Raw genomic sequence first — 17445 nt, 5'->3', positions numbered from 1 at the left:
GAGGCATTACCAATTTATTCTACTAGCAGCAGCATAAAAAGTGTTTCCCTACATTCTCCTAACACTGACTCGTGCCTAATGGTTTAGCACTGGTACCAGCCTCCTGTCTAGAAATGAATTTCAACGTGACTACTTCCTACTTGTGTGGACTGAGAAAAGTTGCTTAGCTGCTCTCCCTTGGTTTCTCTTCTATTAAGTGGGCACGGCAATACTGCCTATCCAGAAATGGAATTACTGGGTTGTATGGTGTTTCTATTTTCAATTCTCTTGAACAACCTCCAAACTGTTTTCCATAGTGGCTGCACCATTTTACATTCCCACCAACAGTGTAAGAGGGTTCTTTTTTCTCCACATCCTTGTCAACACTTATTATTTTTGTCTTTTGGATACCAGCCATTCTGATTGACATGAGGTGATATCTCATTGTGGTTTTGATTTGCATTTCCCTTATGATTAATGATATTGAGCATCTATCTTTTCATGTGTCTGTTGGTCATCTGTATGTCTTCTTTGGAAAAATATCTATTCAGGTCCCCTGCTCATTTTTTAGTTGGATTATTTGTTTTTTTGGTATTGACTTGTATGAGTTATTTTTATATTTTGTATGTTAACCCTTTATCAGGTATATCTTTTGCAAATATATCTTTTCCCACTCAGTAAGGTGTCTTTTCATTTTGTTGATGGTTTCCTCTGCTGTACAGAATCCTTTTAGTTTGATATAGTCCCACTTGTTTATTTTTGCTTTTATTTCCCATGCCTAGAGAGACATGTCTAGAAAAAAATTGCTAAGGCTGATGTTCATGAGTTTACTGCCTATGTTTTCTTTCAGGAGTTTTATAGTTTCCAGTCTTACATTTAGGTCTTTAATCAATTTCAAGTTTACTTTAATGTATGACATAAAGAAGTGGTCCAGATTTCTTAACACCATTTATTAAAGAAACTGTCTTTTCCTCATTGTATATTCTTGCCTCCTTTGTCCTATAGTAATTGACCATATAAGTGTGGGTTTATTTCTGGGCTATCCATTCTGTTGATCTCTGTGCCTATTTTTGTGCCAGTACCATACTGTTTTGATTACTATAGCTTTGTAATATGATTTGAAGTCAGAGAGCATGATATATCCAGCTTTGTTCTTCTCTCTTCAGCTATTTGGGGTCTTTTGTTATCCAATACAAATTTTAGGATTATTTTTTCTAGTTCTGTGAAAGATGCCATTGGTATTTTGATAGGCATTGTATTGAATCTGTAGATTGCTTTGGGTGGTATGGATATTTTACCCATATTAATTCTCCAAATTCACGAGCATGATATATCTTTCCATTTATTTGTGTCATCTTCAATTTCTTTCATCAATGTATTATAGTTTTCAGAGTACAGGTCTTTTAACTCCTTGGTTAAATTTATTCCTGGGTATTTTATTCTTTCTGATGCAGTTGTAAATGGGTTAGTTTTCTTAATTTCTCTGCTAGTTCACTATTAATATATAGAAATGCAAATGCAACAGATTTCTGTATATTGATTTTGAGTCCTGCAATTTTACTGAATTAATTTATTCTTGTAGTGTTTTGGTGGAGTCTTTAGGGTTTTCTGTATATAGTGTCATATCATCTGCAAATAGTGACAATTTTACTTCTTCCTTACCAATCTGGATGCCTTTTATTTTTCTTGTCTGATTGCTTTGCCAAGAGGACTTCTAGTAGTATGTAAAGAGGTGAGAGTGGGCATCCTTGTCTTATTCTGGATTTTATAGCTTTTCTGAAAGCTTTCACTGTTGAGTTTGATACTAGCTGTGACCTTTATTATGTTGAATATGTTTCCTCTATACCCACTTTGTAAAGCTTTTAGCATAAATGGATGTGAATTTTATCAAATGCTTTTTCTGCATCTGTTAATATGATCATATGATTTTCATCCTTCCTCTATTAATGTGATGTATCACCTTGATTTGTATAACTTGAACCATCCTTATATCTCTAGAATAAATCCCACTAGGTCAAGGGGAGTGATCCTTTTAATGCATTGTTTAATCTGGTTTGCTATTATTTTGTTGAGGATTTTTTTCATCATTTCATCAAGGGTATTGGCCTATAATTTTCTTTTTTGTAGTGTCTGTCTGGTTTTGTTATCAAGGGAATGCTGGCCTTATAGAATGAACTTGGGAACATTCATTCCTCTTCTGTTTTTGGAATACTTTTAAAAGAATAGGTATTAACTCTTCTTTAAATGTTTGGTAGAGTTCACCTGTGAAGCTATTGGGTCCTGGGTGTTGTATGGTTATTTTTTACTGTTTCAATTTCATTAATAGTAATTGGTCTGTTCAAATTTCCTATTTCTTCTTAGTTCAATCTTGGAAATGTATATTTCTAAGAATTTATCCATTTCATCTAGGTTGTCCAGTTTGTTAGCAAATAATTTTTCATGGTATTCTCTTATAACCCTTTGTATTTATATGGTGTTAGTTGTAACTTCCCCTCTTTCTGATTTTATAATTATTATGTCTTATCTCTGCTTATAGATAATGTCAGTTACTACAAATGTGTGGAAAATGTAATGTCTAAAGCAATCTCTTCTTCCCTGCTCTATCCACTCTGAAAAGAAAAAGAGCAAGGATGAGGTGGTGGGAGAGGGGAGAGGGGAGCAGGATGGTGCTTATCTGAGAACAGGTAGAGGTGCCTTGGGGCTCTAATAGTACAACTCTGTAGCCCTGAGCACTGGCTTCTGATTTACCGTGGTCAGTGATCTGCTGCCTTCCTTGTTTCCCTTGCATCTGCCTGAGCCCTTCTTTCTCTTTTTCTTTCCTCCATGAGGATATGGCAGTGGCCACAGCCCCTGCACCAAGGAAAATAGTTGCAAACATGCTTCTTGCTCTACTAGGAACTTGTTCATCTTTGGCCAGAAGACCAGACCTTGGATGAGCTGTGAGTGACCTTAGTATACCTGCTCTGTTGCACTTCCTCCCTTCTCTCCATCTTCCCTGCTCTCACCTTCCTCTGAGCCACCAGCACTCTCACTTTGACTCCTGAAATAGCTTTTGAAATGGCTCCCCTCCAATCCACTCTCAGAGGATAATATTTTAAAAACAAAATTGGGATTCATTTCCTTATTGAAAACCTTTCAGTGGCTCCCCATAGCACTCAGAATAAATACAAACTCCTTAACATGGACCTGTGCAATTGGTCCTTCCCTATCACCCATAGCATTTTGTACCACTACTCTTTCCCTTGCTCTCTGGGCTCCCACCACTGCGTCTTTTTGTCTGTCCCTAGATGTACCAAGAGCATTTCTACCTTGGGACCTTTGGACTTGCTATTCCTTCTGCCTGGAACATTGTTTCTCCAGCCTTTGGCTCGTGTTTACTTTCTCATTATTCAGGCCTCATATCCAATATCTATATCCCCATCCTTCCTGCTCTCATAGTACCCTGTCTGTGTTCTACATAGCATTGCCACACTTTGCAATGATCTTTAATTCACTTATTTTGCCACCTGGAATTATATTCCACCTGGAATATAAACTCTATGACAGCAGAAAATCTTGTTGTATTTATGTCTGAATTCCTCAAATCTAGAACCGTGGCTTAGAAGGCACTTGAAAAACACTGCTTTAGCCTGAGTTCCTCCCAGAAAATGGAGTCTGCTTCCAGGACTTGCAAGCATTTTGAAAAATGATCCCATATAAAAGGAATGAGGCTGGGGAAGTAAACAGAGGAGGAAAGCCAATTCAAGTGTCTGTTCTCAAGCAGTCAGTGTAGCAGCCCACTTAAGGCAGGGAACTGTGGTGATGGACATCTTCTGTGGAGCCATGTAGAATGTGTCTCAGAGCTGTCCATTCATGGGACAGAGGAAGGAAGTATCGACTCACCAGATTCTGTTGCATCTTCAAGGGCTTGCATTTCCATGGGTTCATGAGACCAGCTGTATATAATTCATAAGGTCCAGTGCAAAATGAAGTTACAGATTCTTGTTCAAAAAGTTCTATAAAGGCAGCACAGTGATAGCAGAGCCTTAACCAAGCCTGGTACCCTTCTCAGCATAGAAATGCATGGCCAAGCCCTCATGCGCTGTATGGCTGGATGCCAAGCAGGTTCCTGCAGGTATCCCACTGGATGTAAGTGTATCAGAGAATACCCAGAACAGAAGAACTACAGTGATGAGGTGTAGCTGAAGTGAAGTGCTGTCAGGTTACATCTGCAAGAAGCAGGTTGCTCAGCAGTGGCTGTAGCAAAAGGTGGGCCAGTATGGCCTGAGAGTATGCCAGCCAAACATCTAGAGGTACAAGATACCCCAAAAGAATAAAAGAGTTTGGTGTTGCTACTGCTCTTTGAAATATGCCTAAAATTCCAAAAAACCTAAATGGTAATTTTGAGAGTAATCTTTATTGTATTTTTGATGTTAATGGATATATCTCTTCTGCTTCACCACTAAATATGATCTCGGTTCTGGTTTAAATCAGATAGTATTTACTATGTGAGAAAATGCTTTATTCCTAGTGTTCTGTGCAATTAATTATTAAAGTATTAAACAATAAAATAGTTTTGTTTTCTTCCATTCTGGTTATTTATTGCTATGTCACAAAGGACCCCAAAGTTTAGTTGCTTAAAACAGCTACATTTAGTTCATGATTTTTGTGGGTCAGGAATTTAGGCCAGGCTTGGCTAGGTGTTTCTTCTCCATGTAGTATCAACTGAGTCACTTGGTGGCATTCATCTATTGCAAAGCTTGGTCTGGAGGGCACAGGATGGCTTTGCGTACATGTCTGATATCCTGGCAGGGCTGCCTGGAAGTCTGGGCTCAGCAGGGACTGTCAACCAGGGCACTTACACATATCCTCTCTAGCATGGTAGTCTTGGACTTCTTACATGGTGGCTTGGGGCTTCTAGAGGGAGTGTTCAAAGGGACTCAGGGGCCAACTTCAAGGCTTCTTGTGATCTAGCTTGAGAGAGTACAGAATGTCACTTTTTCCACATTCTATTTATCAAGTCCCTAAGGTCAGCCTGGATTCAAAAGGGGGAGAACACACTGATCTCAATGGAAGGAATAGCAAAGAATTTGTGGCTATCTTTAATTTACCACATTCCTGCTAAAGTTTCTTATAGATCATATAGTAGGAAAACTGAGCCCTTTGGTATGGAACTGGTGGTATCTTCAATTAGGTTGCCAGATAAAACACAAATATTGTGTGAGGTCTATTTATCATAAAAAAGAATTTGTTTTTTATCTGAAGTTTGAATGTGACTGGGCATCTTTTTTCTAAATCTGGCAACCCTGTCTTCCTTGCTCCTAAGTATATTGTATATGTATGAAAGTGTAGTATATATGCTAGCATATGTGCATCCTTAGCTTAGCCAAGGGAGTTGAGCTTGTGAGAGGATCAAAGTGAGAGTGAGTCTGTAATATGAAGTAAGCCCAAGAAGCAGACTGCATAGGAGGGAGGGCTGGTTTTACTTTCCTGATCAACTGAGAATTAGCTAGAATCCTTTTCTGTTTTCAGATCTAGTTCCTGCAAATTGAATAAAGTGAAAGAAAGACAACATGCAGTGGTAGTTTAAGATCTAGGCTCTAGAGTTAAACACATCTGGACTCCTCCTTGACTAGCTGTTGATCTTGGGAAGAAAATTGATTCCTCTGAATGCTGTTGCCTTATTTATAAAAAAAGGGTAACAATACCTCAGAGGGTTTATGTAAGGGCTAAATGAATGCCTGTGAAGCACCTGGGATGGTGTACATAACAAGTGTACAAGTTACCTGTTACTATTATTTTAAATCTTAGTAAGTAGAATAGGCTGAAGATAATTTTTTTAATTATTGAAATTTGGATAAAAGTGTTTTCATTTAAGACGTATGGTTTACAGTTTATTATACAAAACTTCTTAACATTTTCATGTTGCTAGGCACATAGAACTCAACAAACATTTTCTTATCAGCCTCATTCATCTATACACACTGTAGAGAAAAAGGAGGCAGATGGTTCATTAGTTCACTTTGAGGTAAATAAGAGACTATTCAGTCTTTAAAAGAATTCCCAATAATCATATTTGACCTGATTGTTTATAGTTCATGATGCGTGATCAAAACCGAAAGTTTCTGTGATATGACTGCCCTTGCACTGTTCACCATGTAAGAACTTATTCACTATGTAAGAACTTGTTCACCATGTAAGAACTTGTTCGTTATGCTTCAGAAGATTGGAGACTGTTGAGAATTAGGCTTGGGGTTGATTAATGATTGTGCATTGAGTCCCCTATACAGAATTTTACTGTTGTTAACAACCATTTGATCAATAAATATGAGAGATGCCCTCTCAAAAAAAAAAAAAAAGAATTCCCCAGCATGATTATCTTTGAAACATTTTGGGTGATTTATTTAAAGTCATAACATTATCTAATAGTCATGTTGCTCATGTGGCAGTGACTAGCCTCAAACCCCAAACCCCTATTCAGCCTCAAAAACCTTAATGAATATGTTATATTACTTGTAAGGAGATAAGACATTTAATCTCTTAATTTTTATCATTCTGCACTCTCTCTCCCAGTAAGTGAAACCAGCCATGTGTTGTCAACCACTGAGCCTGCTCTGAATATCAACTAGCCAGCACAGAGACAGTTCAACACATTACTTCTCGAGGATTAAAAAAGCAAACAAATTTGTAATGTAAAATATTGGTCCTGTGTGCTACATATAAGTTTATCTATTTTAAGCAGTAGCATAACTTTCTCAGGCATCCTAGAGAACAGCTTTGTCTAATAGAACTTTCTGAGATGATGAGAAAGTTCTAGGTCTGTGCTGTCCAGTATGGTAGTCAAAAGTCAAAAGGCTACATTTAGTTTTAATGAACTAAATTTAAATTGCCATATATGGCTAGTGGCTCCTGTATTGCACAGGGTAGCTATTGATAGTAAATGACATTTGGACATTCTACCAGTGTTAAAATTTATCAAAAGTTCACTTCTGTTCAATCTCACTGTGAACTTCGTTAACTCAATCAGGCTTGTTTAAGTTTAAGGCAATAAGTTTCATTTCCCTATCTTGTACCCAAGGTGACATGGCTAGTTGATCATGGCATTTTTCCTTTATGAGGTTAGAAGTAGCTTTATAATCTTCCTCACAGGCTCTAGAAAGTCACTACTCATTGCGGCTTATAAGTGAATACTTGTTGAGGGCTGTGTGCTAAGCATTTTTTTCAGGAGTCACCTCAGAATTAAAACCTAGTCATTCCAACCACACAGATCTGAATCTTATTCTTTGTGTCAGGAACCAAGATATTCTTTATTTTTTCTACTATTCTAAGAAACAATGATTATCCTAAGGACTCATTCTAGGAATGAAGGAAAAAAGAAAAACAGTAGGTATTTATTGAGTCTACCCCAATAAGCTTACAAACTAAGGAAAAGAAGTGTATATTCAGCATGGATTTGCACGAAATGAGTAAACCTTGTGAACAAGGTATTAAAGCAGAAGCTTGGACTTCTATATTCCCATGGCTGGGGAGGGTGGGAGATGGGAGGAAAAGCATGAGTATAAATCTAAGCGGTACTGTTTCAGTAAGAACTGCCAGACTCATACAAAACAATCAGAAGAAAAGGATACCACTCTGCTCTTTCAATATCTTGTTCTTAAAAAACAAAAGTGATCATTCCTGGAACTCTGATAAGAATGGTTCCAGTAGGCAGGTCAGCTGAGGTTCAGCCAGGAAAGCTATTTACTTGACATTGCTGCTGCCTGGATTGAAGGGAAAGAGACACTCTTAGTTTGAAACTCAGCTTAGGCTATAACGCATGGCAAAAGGATTCATGTGTTTTCTAGGAAGAAGCAGATATTATCAATGATAACACTAACAATAATAACCTACATAGCTGTTGCTGTGTAAAATTCATGTACGAGAACTCATATGATTCATATTCATGTGTGATCAAGGCCATTTGTTCTTTCCATAAAGAAAGGTAATAATGCATTTTCAAGTGATCAGATAGTTAAAAAATATTTGACTTTTTAAAACTAAATAGGAAGTGAATTCTCTGAGGTCCACAGGTGACTGAGGCTCCCACAACTACAGATAACACTGCATTTCATGAAGTGTGCCTGGGTACTGTGCTAGGTGCCAGGTATGTATTGGGGGATAAAACAGCCTTTTTCCCTACAAAGCTTAGAGTCTAATGGGAAAACACTCCAAAAAAAAAAAAAAAACCCTAATAAATATCTTAGTAATGCCATAAAGGGAAACAACAGCATGGTATAATAGACAAAAATAGAGAGAATGTAATTTAGGTTGGAAGGACAGGGAAGTATAGGTCCTGGCTGCTCTTTTCACTGAGAGTTGAATGGGCCCCATTCAGCTGTCTTTCAGGGATTTCTCAGAGTAAAGTAATTCTGTAAGCATCTAAGTGACTTAAATATTATTTCAGGATTTTGCAGTTATTATATCTCCACCCTAGATATGTGAGTCAAAAACTTTTTCACTCATGGCATCTGAACCACATTAAAATAACAATGTAATCCACATGCCATTCCTTTTGGATCAAGTAAAATTTCCTAAAACCTTCCTTATTCCATGCTCTGTAGAAATAAAAGCCCATTCCAGTACTTCTGAGAATTCCTTAGCAGTTTATGGTCTCATGGTCACTTCTAGCCCTGAAATTCTCTTTTTGCAAATTATAGATTATGGAACATACTGCTTTCCTGGAATGTGGTTTCTGTCCCATGCCCTGTTCAATTAGCCTCCTTTGTGATTGCCACAGAGCTCCCACTCTCATAGACCATTTGTACATGGAGTATACTTTTTTGAAGATTTGAGAGAAGTTTGTATTAGTCAGGATAAGTCAACTGTTAAAATAAACAAGCCTCTATTGCAATAAACACAACATCAACAGGATATTTTCTTACTCATCTTACAGTCTACAAGAGGTTGGAAGAGGCCTGATCCACACAGTCCTTTGCAGACTGAGGCGCCACTTATCTAGTAGCTCCAGCCTGCCTGGGGGTCGTGGAGTCTCCCACGTGATCCCCTTCAGCTAGCCTGCAGGAGGGAGGCGAGTATGGAGGATAATGTGGGAGTTAGCATAGCCCGGGCCGGGTCACACACATCACTTCTGTCCACATTTCACTGACTAGAACCAACCGCAAGGAAGGCTGGGAGATGTAGTCCAGAGCCCAGGGAGAAAAGAAAATGGGTTTTGTAGAACACCTAACTTGTCTCTGTCATAGGATTTATATTGCAGCAACACAAACAACTTTGATTTAATGCTCTATCTCCTAATTTTTAGGAATTCCTTGGCCTTCTCGCTACTAGGGATTTCTAATCTAGTGCTCAGCCTCATGCTGACTCCTTCTCTCTCCATTTTATTCCTTCCATGCTTTTCTATCTTTCCATAACCCAACATCCCTGTTAGATTTTGCTAAAATGGGTTTTTAACTCTCATTGCCTCATCTCCCACAGCTTCCTAAAGCTCTCAGCATCCTAAATACCTTATTGGAGAACAAAGTTCCTCAGTAGGGAATTCCCCTCCAGACCTCAAATTTGAAGTCCTCTGAGATACCATATGACTTATGTCTGTACTTCTCAAACTGACATAAATGTATTCCTGGGAATATGAGGCCTTATGCCTGGAAATACATGGAATCCTGAGATAAAAATAATCTGTTTCTGGCTCAGAACGATTCCCCCAGAGACCGTGTCTGTACTTTCCCCCTCCTTTTGGGGAAATATTCCTATGCACCCCATTACTTTAATACGCAGTATAAATCTAATATGATTGGGCTCTATGTGTGTGCACACATGCATGTGTGCATGTACACGTGTGTTGCATTCTTTCCTCTTTTATGGTGAAACTGAATCCTGCCATGTCCTTCACTTACATTGAACAGCAAAAGCAAGAGGCAGAGAGGAAAAGTGGTCTCAAGCCCTTGAATCACTCTTTCCTTTGTCCTTTCTGATTATACAAGCCAAAAGACAGCCTTCTCTCTCCAAGTTAGTTCAAATATGGTCTGTCACTTACAACCAAAATAATTCTGATTTATGTAATAAACATGGCCATCTTCCCAAAGGGTCATTTTTTACTATCAAATTTGTGCAATTCCCCAACATTTTTATTTCATGATCTCTTTATGTGTTTGAGTAGAATGCCTGGCTGTACCCTAGCTCCCTGGGGGTGTACGTACTCCTTCCTACCTAGAGGTGGAGGAAAAGTCACTCTTCTCAGTCTGGGGCAGGGTCAAGTTACTCCTCCATGGGGACACTTTTGCCTACTGACCTGTGAAATAATGAGCTTTTTTATGCACTTTCTAGGTGGGTGTATTTTGGGGTGTGGGTAAATAGAAGCAGGGATGTGCAATGGAGTAGCAACAACTGAAAAGTCTGCTGAGCCGTCTGGCATTGGGAGGGTTTGCCCAACTTACTTCCTGGAGGTTGTGATAAAATTTATAAATAATTTATAACACACGACTTCAAGGAAGGCTTATAGGAAAACTCAGTGCTATCTCAGGCTGTTGGGAGCAAGCTGTAAGTCCTCAGCTATGCTCCCCCACACATACCCACAGCCACCACCACTACAAAAAGTGCCAGTTTAGAATGGAAAGGAAACACTTATAGCTCCATTTTCTCCCAGGCATAAGCAGCTCTAAAAAGAGAAGCAATGGAACAGGGTGCTTCAGAGGGAGCCGTAGCCATCACGTGAAATGGTGAGGAAGCCACGCCATAGTGTCAAAAAAATATTTTGAAGCCAGGGCTAGAGCAGAGAGAACTGCAAATTAGAAAATATACTCTGGTGGGATAGAAACATCAGAGAGGATCTGCCTCACTCACAGGGAGATGGGTTTGGTTTTTTTTCATTTTGTTGACTTTTCACTTAAAACATTTTTTTATTGGAGTACAGTTGATATACAATATTATATTGGTTTCAAGTATACAACATAGTGATTCCATAGTTCCATACAATATTAAATCTTCACCCCAACTGGTCTAGTTACTGTCAACATAGAAAGATGTTACAGAACTATTAACTAAGTTCTCTATGTTGGACTTTCATCCCCATGACTTATTTATATTATCATTGAGCTTTTGTGCCTCTTTATCCCTTTCACCTATTTCATCCCACTACCCCAACCCCTCCCCATGGTAACCACCAGTCACTTCTTAGTGTTTGAGTCTATTGTTGTTTTTTTTCATTTGTTTTGTTTAGACTCCACATATAAGTGAAATCATATGGTATTTGTCTTTCTTTGCCTGACTTATCTCACCTAGCATAATACCCTCTAGGTCCATCCATGTTGTCACAAATATCAGGATCTCTTTTCCATGGCTGAATAAATTTCATTGTGTATATGTACCACATCTTCTTTATTCATTCATCTATTGATGGACACTTTAGTTGTCTCCATATCTTGGCTATTGTAAACAACGTGGTGGTAAACGTAGGGATGCACATATTTTTGAATCAGGGATTTTGTTTTCTTCCAGTAAATTCCTAGAAGTGGATTTACTGGGTCTTATAGTATTTCTACTTCTAGTTTTTTGAGGAACCTCAATACTGCTTTCCATGGTGGCTGCACCAGTTGACATATTCCCACCAGCAGTGTAGGAGGGTTCCCATTTCTCCACATCCTTGCCAACACTTGTTATTTCTTGACTTTAGGATAGTGGCCATTTTGACTGGTGTAAGGTCTTACCTCATTGGGGTTTTGATTTGTATTTCCTTGATGATTAGCGATGTGGAGCATCTTTTCATGTGCCTGTTGGCCACCTGGATATCTCCTTAGGAGAAAGGTCTATTCACATCCTCTGCCCATTTTTTATCAGGTTATTTGGATTTTTTTTTTGGTGTTGACATGTCTGAATTCTTTATATACTTTCTGTGTTAACTCTTTGTTGGGTACATTACTCACGAATAAGTTCTCCGACACAGTAGGCTGTCCTTTGGTTCTGCTTTGGAGTTGTTTTCTTTTCCTTTGTTCCATAGTTGAAATCAGCACGATCTTCCAATCTAACCATTGCCTGCTTCTTGCTTCCTTTCTGACACCTTTCTTTCTTTCTTACAAATTTCTTATTCAATTTGCAATTTAGTCACCTTGTTTGAGTAGATGATCAGCCACAGCAGGAGAAGACTTTCTTTTTTCAAAGTGAGATTAAGCACAAAGATAGCTCCACAGCTAATGAGGCTGGCTACCCACATGTACATCTATCTGCCCATGATATTCATTTGTTTTCCACAGTTGTAAATTTTCCCAAATAAAGGGATCCAGGACTCTATGAGGAGTCTATTGTCAAATACATCATTGACATGCTTTAGATTTTGGTCAAGTAAGTAAACTGTTTGTTTCCTTTCTGTAAAGTAGGTATCTAATTTTATGAAAATAACCAAAATGACCTACACAGGAGTTGGTTAGGATCATTGGCTCTATCACATGAAAACTGCTGGTTTGGGGTTGATTTTAAAAATAAATCATTAGACATAATGGTTCAGTTGTTAAACATGATGTTTTGTGGTAAATTCATAGGTTGCACTCTAATCGCTATCAATGGAAATAACTTCCACATTGATCTGATTAAAATTAATCTGATTAAGAGATAAAGTATAATTCATATTTCTAAAGAAGTCTCTAAAGTCACTACATTTGGTGTGGTGATTTACTTAGACAAACAAAGGGTCAAAAAAACCTCAGCAAAGTGCATGCCCTGTGATCTGCCACACACTTGGGTTACATACCGTACTCCAGGGCACGATGGTTTACTCTTGTACTTCTCATCTGTGGAAATGTCCAAATGCTGTGTGATAATAACCTGAAAAATAGTTGTAAGTTAGAAGGTTTCAGTGTCCAAAGTGCAACTTGACTGGGTTATAGAATAACTAGGTTGTCCAGCATTTCTATGCACTGGTGTTCCCAGGAGGTTGCACACTGTAACACCCAGAGAGGTTGAAAATGTCTCCCAATTCATGTTTAAATTTAAATATAGTGAAATTAACTTCTTGGTGTCAAGTTCTATGCATTTTGAAGAATGCTTATTACTGCTATCACAATCAAGATGTCTAACTATTTCATCACCGCTCCCCAAATTCCCTTCTATAACCCCTTTGTACCCAAAACCTGCCCCTGTCCCTGAAACTGTGGAAACCACTAATTTGTTCTCTGTCACCATAGCTTTGCATTTTCCAAAATGTCATAAAATTGAAATATGATATGGAAAGTGAATTACTTTCTTTGCACAATGCACTGGAGATTCATCCTTGTTGTATGTGTATCAAAAGTGTGTTCCTTTTAATTGCTGAGTACTGTTTCATTATATGGATGTAACACAGTCATAACAGAGAGACTTCTAGGTTATTTCCAAGTTTGGATGATCATTAATAAAGCTACCATAATCATTCAGATATAGCTTTTTGTGTGGACACATTGTTTTCATTTATCTTGGGTAGGTATCTAGGAATGAAATACATGGAAAGTTTTGAAAAATGTTCCTATGTCCACTGAATTACAATCTCTTGGGTATAGGCCTTGGAATATGTACTTTTAAAATGCTCCCCAAATGTGATTTCTTAATGGATATGGACTGTCCTTCAGAGGTGATGAAAATCTCTTAGAAATAGATAATACAAATGATGGTTACACAACACTGTCAATGTTTGAGATGCCATTGAATTATACACTTCAAAATAATTAATGGTTAATTTTATGTTATATGAATTTTACCTCAATTAAAAAAATTTTTTTTAAAGTGCTCCCCAGGCAATTGTGATGTTTGGAAGCCCTGATTTGGGGAGGCTGTATCTGAGTGGGTTTCATGTTGAAGATGTAATTCTAAGAGGCTGGTCTCAGGAGAATGGACTGGGTCTTGAGCCTAATATTCAACTTATGAAACTGTAACAAACTGAATTTTCTTTATAAAGTCTGGGAAGTCTAAACAATTTTGGGAGGGTTGAAGGTAAGCCTGTAGTTTATGTTTGCGTTTTCCAAAATGTTGGAGGTTGCTTCTAGTTTGGATGGACCCAGAATTCTGAGGTCATCAGATTTCTCCTCTGGTCTAACCAGAGCTCCAAGGAGTCAGCATGGAGCCAGGATCCAGCATCTCCTGGAGTGGCGCAGTATGGCTGAGATCCTTCTCACAGGATTGCCAAGGACGTTCCAGCCCTAGAGTCTGAGACAGTCCATGGGATCATTTTGAATGCTCAGGATTCGCTGGCTATCAATCTCCATCCCTCTGGAGTTTTTACTTTTCACTAGTAGAGATACAACTGCTTATTGCAACATCTGAATAGATCAAACTTCATTGCATTGGCCCAAGATATGCCATAGTATACCATATATTCATAACCCTGACTATGCCAGACTATGACTAGGCTTGCAGATATGAGAAAAACTAGCAAGACAGGGTTGTGAGATTAAAAAATAGTGTAGGACTATGACTGAGAGACCCAACATCTGGACTTATCTTTATCTTTAAAGATGGAAACAGAGGCACAGAAAGATAAGAGGTTAGAGAGACAGAAAGTACTCCCTGGGTCTCTACAGTAGTCCACTCCCCATAAAAATCTTTCTTCAGACTCTGCCTCCAGAGGCACCCCTATACCTTTGTACTTCCTGTTTGTGTCTTTGCTGTATCATTTGAACTTCTAGTCACTTTTAAACCAGAGTATCCTCCTATGCGAATACCTTCTTCTTCTAGGATTCATGTGTTCCCAGCCACTTGAGGATGAGGGAATAAGCCAAAGGAAGAAGAGAGTCGGTAGTTGGAGCTGAGTTGAGCTCTGTCCCCGGGGGCTTTCCTAGGCGGCCACTGCACTGAGATGTGGGGAGTCCTTGTGAAAGGCAGGCATCAGCCCACACCTGTGCATCTGAGGGAGGACTGAGTCATAGAATCTGAAAAAGACAGTTTGGACTTCTTATTACTAATTCCAGGGGACCTTGCCCCAGTATCCCCTTTCCTTGCTTTCTGGAATGGAAGACTCTTCAGATAGATTAGTCTTAGTATTCAGAATTTTTTATGTTCATCTTCTCCACTTGCTTGGCCAAGTGAATTTCAAGATGACAGAAAGGCAGACAGGATTGCAATTAAAATAAAACAGAGGTGGAGGGATGGCCCCGGGGGAAGGGTGTGGAGAGGGGAAAGGAGAGGTAAAGTAACCAGACATGGCATCACAAGGAGGTTACAGCTTAGACCTGAACCAGTGAGGAAAAGATCACTGATCCAACTTCCCACCATCCACCTAGATTGCATCTGAACATGAGCAAAAGGGAAGATACAGCCCCACCGCATACACCTTGCCTTTCCCACCTTCCCCTGCCTTCTTAGGCTGACTCGGGGCTGGGAGCATTGGCTACAGACTTGGCCTTGGAGATAAGGGACAACCACGCAATCTTGTAGGGAAGATAATTTTTTGGCTTCCTCTTTATCTCCCTTCCCAGACTTCCTCCCCTAGAATGTGATGCCTCTACAGTTGCTCAGGGTGGAGAGCTCTGTGCTGGGGCTCTCTCTACGTGCTAGGCCATTCCTGACCACTTCTCTTTCTTCATCCTTACTTTCCCTGTATCGTATCCTCCCTTTAGAGCTGGTGTGAAATTGGACCTAAGGCATGAATGGCAGGATCTTAACACATCCACCCTTTCTATTTTCATGACACTTTATTCTTTCCTCACTCTCACTTGCAGAAACAAGCAGGGCCGGAGTGTGAGGAAAGATGGGAAGGCTGTTAGTGGGGTTATTTTTAGGGCTGGGAGAACATTTAGTCACATATCACATCGGAAATTGACTTGAATGTATTGACTTGTATATATGAAAGGTAAAAATTCGAGAGTCCTATATGAAAATACAGAGCTAGCATACTCATCCATCCATCCAATAGATAATTAAGGAGCCCTCTTATGTATATGCTACCATGTTATATGAAAAACTGTATTATATACTAGGAAGGAGAGTGGAATAGGCAAAGAAAAAGAAGATAAATAATTGCCTTAAGGCAGCTGTTGTCTGGGATTTATCATCTGAGAGAGAATTTGAAAATCTTGGCTAACATACACAATGATGATCCCTTAGGAAAACAATACAACTGCTTCAGAGGCTACAAGAAAGACCAAGAAAGCACATATGACATCTTGGCAAATTGTACCTCAAGGCACATTTCCCACAAGACTGTGGTTCTTTGGGTCCGTGTCCCTCCTCCCCACTGGCTGTAATAGTGGCTAGCAGGCCATGTTCTGTCATTAGTAACAGCTTTTTTTTTTTGTGGGAATAGTGGTGTACTTGTGGACAGAAGTTCATGCTGAGTTCTATTTATAGCTTCTGATGACTCATTAATATGTTACCTTAGCAAAGGCTAGCTTCAGAGCCAGTCTTCTATTACCTTCTAGTCAAAAGCATTCTCACTGGAATATTCTGATGAAATAAAAAGCAAATTGGCTGGAGAACACTCCTCTAATTTGCATGCCAGCCATTTAATTGGCATAATAGCCACACTTATAATCTGTATCACAAATTACAACTGTCAAAAGTGCCTGCATCTTGCAGTGTTTACCAACATGTTGATTTTACATTAAGGACCAAAAAGAGAATTCACTGGCAGTCTTCTGAAGAGTTAAACTAGCAGTTGATCTGGAAAATATGTTAACCAACCTTCAAAAGTATTCCTGTTCCTGGAAGTCTTCCTGCCCTCTGTGACTATGACCTTTGTGACATTTCCACACATGTGGCCTTCACACTCACCACTTTGATTCTAACAGAGAAGTGATGTTAGGGCTAAATCTGAGCTTTGTAGTGATGTTAAGGTAAGATTTTGAAGCTGCTGCACTCTTATCAATTCAGTCTGAAAAACAAACTCTGTGGTTAAGCATGTTAAATCCCCATGTGCTTTCCTAGCAGCTTGGCTAAAGGTTATTACTAGGAAGGCTTGGAGGATGAGTGGGAGATAACTTAGACTAGAAGGCTGTCACTAAAATGAATTCAAAGAAGTTATTCATCTTTCATGCATTTTAGCAGAACCTCATAATCAGATATTATTCTATGTTTGCTAAAAATACAGCATATAACAAAGCCTGCCAATGTCAAGTGCTAGCAAGGAATTCGAAGCAACTGGAATCTTCATATACTGCTGATGGAAATGCAAAATGGTACAGCCATTCTGGAAAAGCCATTCGAAAGCTTCTTAAAAGGTTAAACAGACATTTAGCATAGAACATAACAATTTTACTCCTGGGTATTTACTCAAGAGAAATGAAAATATATACCCAGGCAGGGAGTGGTGCTTGGGGAGTGGTGCTTGGGGTGGCAACAGAACACTTAGACAGAGAAAACAGCACCTTTGAGAGTACAAGTTGGAGGAACCAAGGATATGGAGCATGGCGGGCTTGGGGGGATAACAAGATGAGCCTGGAGACAGAACCAACACAGGGCCCTGTGGGCCATCCTTGGCATTTTGGTCTTTATCTGAGATTGATGAGACACTATTAAAATGTTTCAAGCAAA

The 17445-nt window shown here is 39.0% G+C and overlaps 1 long non-coding RNA gene across 4 annotated transcripts in view; it reads right to left on the bottom strand.

Moving 5' to 3' along the window:
- LOC108391430 (uncharacterized) overlaps positions 1 to 12770 on the bottom strand; it is a 34050-nt gene extending 21280 nt beyond the window's left edge. For all 4 annotated transcript variants that reach the window (XR_005062377.2, XR_005062378.2, XR_012130971.1 and 1 more), the window contains exon 1: positions 12698 to 12770. This is a non-coding gene — a long non-coding RNA (uncharacterized lncRNA). The remainder of the gene's footprint in view (positions 1 to 12697) is intronic.
- Between the last annotated feature and the right edge of the window lie 4675 nt (positions 12771 to 17445).

This window comes from Manis javanica, chromosome 1, assembly GCF_040802235.1.
Source record: "Manis javanica isolate MJ-LG chromosome 1, MJ_LKY, whole genome shotgun sequence".
Classification (NCBI taxonomy): domain Eukaryota; kingdom Metazoa; phylum Chordata; class Mammalia; order Pholidota; family Manidae; genus Manis; species Manis javanica.
Note: the sequence above shows the minus strand (reverse complement) of the source record. Positions and strands in the feature narration are given on the sequence as shown.